We start from the raw sequence: 8,595 nt of genomic DNA on the forward strand, positions 1-8,595 counted from the left end.
ACATCGTTTTTGGGTTAAAGAGGTTCTGTCCCGTCTCCGTGTCAATCATCTCTATTGCAAATTAGAAAAATGCGTCTTTGAAGTCAAGTCCATTCCGTTTCTAGGGTACATTGTGTCCGGTTCCGGACTAGAGATGGATCCTGAGAAACTACAAGCAATTCAGAATTGGCCGGTACCCTTAACCCTCAAAGGGGTCCAGAGGTTCTTAGGGTTCGCCAATTATTACCGAAAGTTTATACGAGACTTTTCCACCATTGTGGCGCCTATTACTGCTTTCACCAAGAAGGGTGCTAACCCGTCCAAGTGGTCTGAAGAAGCCATGCAAGCTTTTCATCTTTTAAAACAGAGGTTCATCTCTGCACCTGTCCTGAAACAGCCTGACATCGACTCTCCTTTCATCCTAGAGGTGGATGCCTCCTCCGTTGGAGTAGGAGCGGTGTTATCTCAGAGGGCTAAAGATGGCCATTTACATCCTTGCAGTTTCTTCTCCCGGAAGTTCTCCCCAGCTGAGCGCAACTATGCCATTGGCGACCAGGAGTTGCTAGCCATCAAGCTCGCTCTAGAAGAGTGGAGGTATCTGTTGGAGGGAGCTTCTCATTTAATCACCATACTTACAGACCACAAGAACCTTTTATACCTGAAGGGCGCACAATGTCTCAACCCTCGTCAGGCCAGATGGGCACTTTTCTTTTCCAGGTTCGACTTTAAACTCCAGTTCTGTCCGGGCTCTCAGAATCGCAAGGCCGATGCCCTTTCCCGCTCATGGGAGCAAGAAAATGAGTCAGAGTCTTCAGACAAACATCCTATTATAAATCCGTTGGCATTCTCCACGGTAGGGATGGACTCTACGCCCCCATCAGGGAAAAGTTTTGTGAAGCCGATGCTAAGGAAGAAGCTCATGCATTGGGCCCATGCTTCCCGTTTTGCCGGACATACAGGTATCCAAAAAACCCTGGAGTTTATCTCTAGGTCCTATTGGTGGCCAACTCTGAAAAAGGACGTCTTGGAGTTTATTGCATCTTGCCCAAAGTGTGCCCAACATAAAGTATCCCGCCAGTCGCCTGCGGGGCAACTGGTTCCACTATCCGTTCCCCGTCGACCATGGACCCACTTGTCGATGGATTTCATTACAGACTTACCCATGTGCAACAAGTTCAATACCATCTGGGTGGTAGTTGACCGGTTCACCAAGATGGCACACTTCATTCCTCTCACCGGTCTTCCGTCAGCTTCCAAGTTGGCTCAAGTATTCATACAAGAGATCTTCCGACTCCACGGTCTTCCTGAAGAAATTATCTCAGATCGAGGAGTTCAATTCACAGCCAAATTCTGGCGAAGTTTATGTCAAGTCCTCCAAGTCAAGCTAAAGTTTTCCACGGCTTACCATCCTCAGACCAATGGTCAAACCGAGAGGGTGAATCAGGACTTGGAGGCCTTCCTCCGCATCTATGTGTCCTCCTCTCAAGATGACTGGGTTCAATTACTTCCCTGGGCCGAGTTCTGTCATAACAACCAGTATCATTCTTCATCTGCTTCAACACCATTCTTCACTAACTTTGGATTCCACCCTAAAGTCCCTGAGTTCCAACCGCTTCCAGCTACTTCTGTTCCCGCAGTGGATATCACCTTGCATCAGTTTGCCAATATCTGGAAGAGCGTACGATCAGCTCTGCTCAAGGCATCGTTCAGGTACAAGAAGTTTGCGGATAAGAAGCGTCGAGCAGTTCCTGCTCTCAAGGTGGGTGATCGGGTATGGTTATCCACGAAGAATTTGAGGTTAAGAGTTCCCAGTATGAAGTTTGCACCTCGCTATATCGGTCCTTTCAAGATTGAACAAGTCATCAATCCTGTTGCTTACAGACTCCAATTGCCTCCCTTCTTAAAAATACCCAGGACATTCCATGTTTCCCTGTTGAAACCGCTGATCTTGAATCGGTTTCATTCCTCACTTCCTCCAACTCCGAAAGTCCAAACTCAACGAGGCGTTGAGTATGAAGTGGCCAAGATCCTGGACTCACGTCACCGTTACGGTCAACTACAATATCTTATTGACTGGAAGGGTTATGGTCCTGAGGAACGTTCATGGACCAATGCTTCTGATGTCCATGCTCCTGCCTTGGTCCGGAGATTCCATTCCAAGTTTCCTCAAAAGCCAAAGAAGTGTCCTGGGGCCACTCCTAAAGGGGGGGGTGCTGTCACGATCCGGGTATCTGGACGCCATTACTTACCCATCAGATGCCTCCTAAGGCTGGCTCAGCGCTCCAGGACCGGATCCCATCTGTTATCCTAATGTTCACATTCCTGCATCCTCTCCTGTCTCTCTGAGACGCTGTCACAGTAACGCCTTATTACATCTGGCATGGCGTCTCCCGCGGCCTCCGCCGCCGTCCCTGAGCTTCTGCATGCAGAGTGTCAGAGTGGCGATTACGTCAGCCGCGGCCTCCGCTGTGTCCGCGTGGTTGGATGTGCACTTGTCAGCCTGGCGTCTCCTGTCTCCAGTGGCCGGCGCCGCCATTACTGTTTTCATTACCACATGGATTACAAACCAAACTTCCCTCCAAGTGTCTGCATGGGCGCAGCCATCTTGGATTCTGTCAGCTGATCATTTCCTCCAATCTGTTGTCAGTATTGTTAATCTGCATAATTGCCTAGCCAATCCCTTCCTTGCTGCAGGTATAAATACACTGTGCCTGAGCAAGGAAGGCGTCAGTGCTTTGGTTGTCAAACCTAGTTCCTGTTTGTCTCTCTCCTGTGATTGTCTTCCAGGTTCCAGCTCCTGTCTCAAGACTTCCACCATAGAGACCCGCACCAGCATTCCACCTGCGGTGTAGCCTGACTCTCCAATCCATTGAGGATTCATCTGTTTCCAGCTACAACATTACCTGCTTCCAGCTCAGCTTCCAGCAGAGTACAGCTTCCCTTAAAGGGCCGGTGTCCTTTCTACACTTTACCACTCTCCACCGGTATTATTATTTCTCCGCTCTCAAGTTCTACATTTCAGTTCATATTTCATCGCTCCCAAGTTCATTTATTATTTAACTGGTTCCAGCCAGTATTCACTCCGTGCTAACAACAGTCTGGTTCCAGCCAGTATCCACAGCAGCTGTTTTACCTTCAGCAACCCAGCTTTTCCTGGAACACCAGCTGGCACAATCCTGGGTTATCTCCATTGCTACAGTCGGGCCTGGTAAGGACTTTCCATCTAGAAGATCATAAGAACTATCTCACACTACCAGTGCCCTGTGGCTCCTGCCATCCTGTAGTACCCAGGAACTGTATTTATTATTTGCTGACTTTTACGTTTTCTTTTACTGCTGCTGTGTTGCGGAGTTGTCATAATAAACATCATTGACTTTTATCCAAGTTGTCGTGGTCACGCCTTCGGGCAGTTATTATTCATGTTACTTACATGTCCAGGGGTCTGATACAACCTCCCAGGTTCCGGTACATCTCAGCCCCTACAACTGAGGCTGCCTCCCGTCAGCTCAGGCCCTCAGTTGTGACAATCCCTTTGATATACGATTATAGCAATAAAGGATGTTTTGCACATCACAGAGGAAACCCCTGTCCCTGACACGAGGGTGTATATGTATAAGGGAAAGAAGCCTGAGGTAACTTTTCCCCCCTCACACGAACTGAATGAGTTATGTGAAAAAGCTTGGGAATCTCCAGATGATAAAATGCAGATTTCCAAGCGGATTCTTATGGCGTATCCTTTCCCGCCAACGGATAGGCTACGATGGGAATCCTCCCCTAGGGTGGACAAAGCTTTAACACGCTTATCCAAAAAGGTAGCTCTGCCGTCCCAGGATACGGCTACCCTCAAAGATGCTGCTGATCGCAAACAGGAGGTTACCCTGAAGTCCATTTATACACATTCGGGTACCTTACTAAGACCGGCAATTGCGTCGGCCTGGGTGTGTAGTGCTGTAGCGGCATGGACGGATACCTTATCTGAGGAATTGGATACCCTAGATAAGGATACTGTATTATTGACCCTGGGGCATATTAAAGACGCTGTCCTATATATGAGAGATGCTCAAAGAGACATTAGTCTACTGGGTTCTAGAATTAACGCCATGTCGATTTCTGCCAGAAGGGTCCTGTGGACTCGTCAATGGACAGGTGATGCCGACTCAAAAAGGCATATGGAGGTTTTACCTTACAGGGGTGAGGAATTGTTCGGGGAAGGTCTCTTGGACCTGGTCTCCACAGCTACAGCTGGAAAGTCAAATTTTTTGCCTTATGTTCCCTCACAGCCTAAGAGAGCACTGCATTATCAAATGCAGTCCTTTCGTTCACAAAGAAACAAGAAAGTCAGAGGTGCGTCCTTTCTTGCCAGAGGTAGGGGCAGAGGAAAGAAGCTGCACAACGCAGCTAGTTCCCAGGAACAGAAGTCCTCCCCGGCCTCTGCAAAATCCACCGCATGACGCTGGGGCTCCACTGGCGGAGTCGGGCCCGGTGGGGGCACGTCTTCGGAATTTCAGCCACATGTGGGTTCTCTCCCAGGTGGATCCTTGAGCAATAGAAATTGTGTCTCAGGGTTACAAACTGGAATTCGAAGAGGTGCCTCCTCGCCGGTATTTCAAATCGGCCCTACCATCTTCCCCCCAAGAGAGGGAGATAGTGTTAAACGCAATACAAAAATTGTATCTTCAGCAGGTGGTGGTCAAGGTTCCCCTCCTTCAACAGGGAAGGGGTTATTATTCGACCATGTTTGTAGTCCCGAAACCGGACGGTTCGGTCAGACCCATATTGAATTTAAAATCTCTGAACCTATACTTGAAAAGGTTCAAGTTCAAGATGGAATCGCTAAGAGCGGTCATCGCAAGCCTGGAAGGGGGGGATTTTATGGTGTCACTGGACATAAAGGTGTTATGATTCCTGTACTCCAGACCGGAGGAGATCTTATGGCAGGGATCTGAGTACAGGAAAATAAGCTGGTTGTGGGAGCTGGATAGCCTAGTAACCCCTGGCGCCCTAACTCCGTTGTCTCGCCCGTGTTATCAGAAATCCCCTGCGAGACTATGGTTGCTTGAGCCCATGGCAGCCGCGTTCGAAGGGCGGATTATGTCTGCCCAACCACGATGCCCCCGCAGGTCTTAATGGGAGACAAGGGGAAGTCCGAGACAGGGTGATAACAAGGGGCCCTCTGACTAAGCAACCAGGCCAGGGGTTACAAGCTAACTTAACTAAATCAAAAGGTATGTGCGGACTAGCCGCCAGGAAAAAGGACAACCAAGGATCCACTGATCCGACACTCCTATCCGGCTCCGCCGGACACCAGAGTGGATCTGTGGAAGCGGAATCCTCCGCAAAGCTCCAGAACACAATTAAACAAAATAATAAACAGAAGCGGACAAGCCGCAACACACGGCTGCGCCGCGACTCACGAACACCACCAGATGTTAAAGGTGCTCGGTCAGACTCCAGGAACAGATGGTAACTTCCGAGTACAGGATCTCTGAGGACAGGAACAACCGAAAAGACCGGGACTAGGAACTCTCTGCAGCAGACACAGGCAAACAGGAAGCTCAGGAACTAGCAGGAACCAAGCTCAGAACTCAAGCAGACTGAAAACCCAGAAATATCACCAGCGTCTGTGAACTGCAATCAGCCAGCATATAACAGAGAGGCCTAATTAATAATCCAGAGCAGCTGGCCTATTGCATGATTCCAGCTGACAAGATGCAATTAGCAGCCAGGTGAGGCTGAACACATGGAACAAGCTGCAATTACACAGACTAACCAGCGGCAGCAGACAAGAGCATACTAAAACAGAGCAACAGGAAATCCTGGCATGCAAGACAACTTAATAAACATAAAATAGAAATGAACCACTACCTGTGGTTCATAACAAAAGGATGCGTACCTTCATGTCCCCATTTATCCACCTCATCAGGCGTACCTAAGATTTGCGGTACAGGATTGTCATTACCAATTTCAGACGATGCCGGCCCCGAGGATTTTCACCAAGGTAATGGCGGAAATGATGGTGCTCCTGCGGAAGCAGGGTGTCACAATTATCCCGTACTTGGACGATATCCTCATAAAAGCGAGATCAAGAGAGCAGTTGCTGAACAGCGTATCTATTTCACTGAAAGTGTTACAGCAGCACGGCTGGATTCTCAATATTCCAAAGTCGCAGTTGGTTCCTACGACTCGTCTGCCCTTCTTGGGCATGATTCTGGACACGGACCAGAAGAGGGTTTATCTCCCGATAGAGAAGGCCCAGGAACTCATGACTCTGGTCAAAAACCTATTGAAACCAAAACAGGTGTCAGTGCATCATTGCACTCGAGTCCTGGGAAAGATGGTGGCGTCATAAGAGGCCATTCCCTTCGGCAGGTTCCATGCGAGGACTTTCCAATGGGACTTACTGGACAAGTGGTCCGGGTCACATCTTCAGATGCATCGGTTGATCACCCTGTCCCCCAGGGCCAGGGTGTCACTCCTGTGGTGGCTGCAGAGTGCTCACCTTCTCGAGGGCCGCAGATTCGGCATTCAGGATTGGATCCTGGTGACCACGGACGCAAGCCTCCGAGGTTGGGGAGCAGTCACACAGGGAAGACATTTCCAGGGTCTTTGGTCAAGTCAAGAGACTTGTCTTCACATCAACATCCTGAAGATAAGGGCCATATACAATGCCCTACTTCAAGCGGAGACCTTACTTCGCGACCAACCAGTTCTGACCCAGTCAGACAACATCACCGCAGTGGCTCATGTAAACCGCCAAGGCGGCACAAGGAGCAGATTGGCAATGGCGGAAGCCACCAGAATTCATCACTGGGCGGAGAATCATGTAAGCGCACTGTCAGCAGTGTTCATTCCGGTGGTGGACAACTGGGAAGCAGACTTCCTCAGCAGACACGACCTACACCCGGGAGAGTGGGGGCTTCATCCAGAAGTCTTCGCACAGATTGTGAGTCAGTGGGAACTGCCACAGATAAACATGATGGCGCCCCGCCTCAACAAAAAGCTACAGAGGTATTGCGCCAGGTCAAGAGACCCTCAGGCAGTAGCGGTAGACGCCCTAGTGACACCGTGGGTGTTCCGGTCAGTCTATGTATTTCCTCCTCTTCCTCTCATACCAGAGGTGTTGAGGATAATAAGAAGAACAGGAGTGAGAACAATCCTCATTGTTCCAGATTGGCCAAGACGGACCTGGTATCCAGATCTGCAGGAAATGCTCACAGAAGATCCGTGGCCACTTCCTCTAAGACAGGACCTGTTGCAACAGGGACCCTGTCTGTTCCAAGACTTACCACGGCTGCGTTTGACGGCATGGCGGTTGAACGCCGGATCCTAGCAGAAATAGGCAATCTGGTTGAGGTTATCCCTACGCTGATAAAGGCTAGGAAGGAAGTAACATCTAAACATTATCACCGTATATGGCGAAAATATGTTTCTTGGTGTAAGACCAGGAATGCTCCTACGGAAGAATTCCATCTGGGCCGTTTCCTTCACTTCCTACAAACTGGAGTGAATTTGGGCCTTAAATTAGGTTCCATTAAGGTCCAGATTTCGGCCCTATCCATTTTCTTTCAAAAAGAATCGGCTTCTTTCCCAGAAGTTCAGACTTTTGTAAAGGGAGTGCTGCATATTCAACCTCCTTTTGTGCCTCCGGTGGCACCTTGGGATCTTAACGTGGTGTTAAGTTTCCTAAAGTCACACTGGTTTGAACCACTTAAAACGGTGGAGTTGAAATATCTCACGTGGAAGGTGGTAATGTTATTAGCCTTGGCTTCGGCTAGGCGAGTGTCTGAATTAGTGGCTTTGTCACATAAAAGCCCTTATTTGGTCTTCCATATGGATAGAGCAGAATTGCGGACCCGTTCGCAATTTCTGCCAAAAGTGGTATCGTCTTTTCATATGAACCAACCTATTGTGGTGCCTGTGGCTACACGTGACTTGGAGGATTCCGAGTTACTTGATGTGGTCAGGGCTTTGAAAATTTACGTGGCCAGAACGGCTAGAGTTATCCAACCTCCCTATGTCCCGCCTGTGGCTCCTTGGGACTTGTCGGTGGTTTTGGAGGCGTTGCAGGAGCCTCCATTTGAACCTCTTGGTTCAGCTGACCTTAAGTGGCTTTCCCTTAAGGTGGTGTTCTTGCTGGCTATTGCCTCTGCTAGAAGAGTGTCGGATCTGGGTGCCTTGTCTTGTAGTTCCCCATATCTGATTTTTCACCGTGACCGGGCGGTTCTTAGGATTCGTCCCGGATATTTACCTAAGGTGGTTTCTTCGTTCCACCTTAATCAGGAGATTGTGGTTCCAGCCTTTGTCTCTCCTGATTTGTCTCCCAAAGAGCGGTCTTTTGATGTGGTACGGGCTCTCCGTATCTATGTGAAGAGAACTGCTTCAATTCGAAAATCTGATTCTCTCTTTGTTTTGTTTGGATTTCACAAACGTGGCTGGCCTGCTCACAAGCAGACCCTGGCCAGATGGATTAGAATGTTGATTGCACATGCTTATTTGCAGGCTGGTCTATCAGCTCCTGTTCACATTACGGCCCATTCTACTTGGTCTGTTGGACCTTCTTGGGCGGCCCAACGCGGTGCGTCCCTTGAACAATTGTGCAAGGCAGCTACGTGGTCC

This window comes from Pseudophryne corroboree, chromosome 11, assembly GCF_028390025.1.
Source record: "Pseudophryne corroboree isolate aPseCor3 chromosome 11, aPseCor3.hap2, whole genome shotgun sequence".
Taxonomy (NCBI): domain Eukaryota; kingdom Metazoa; phylum Chordata; class Amphibia; order Anura; family Myobatrachidae; genus Pseudophryne; species Pseudophryne corroboree.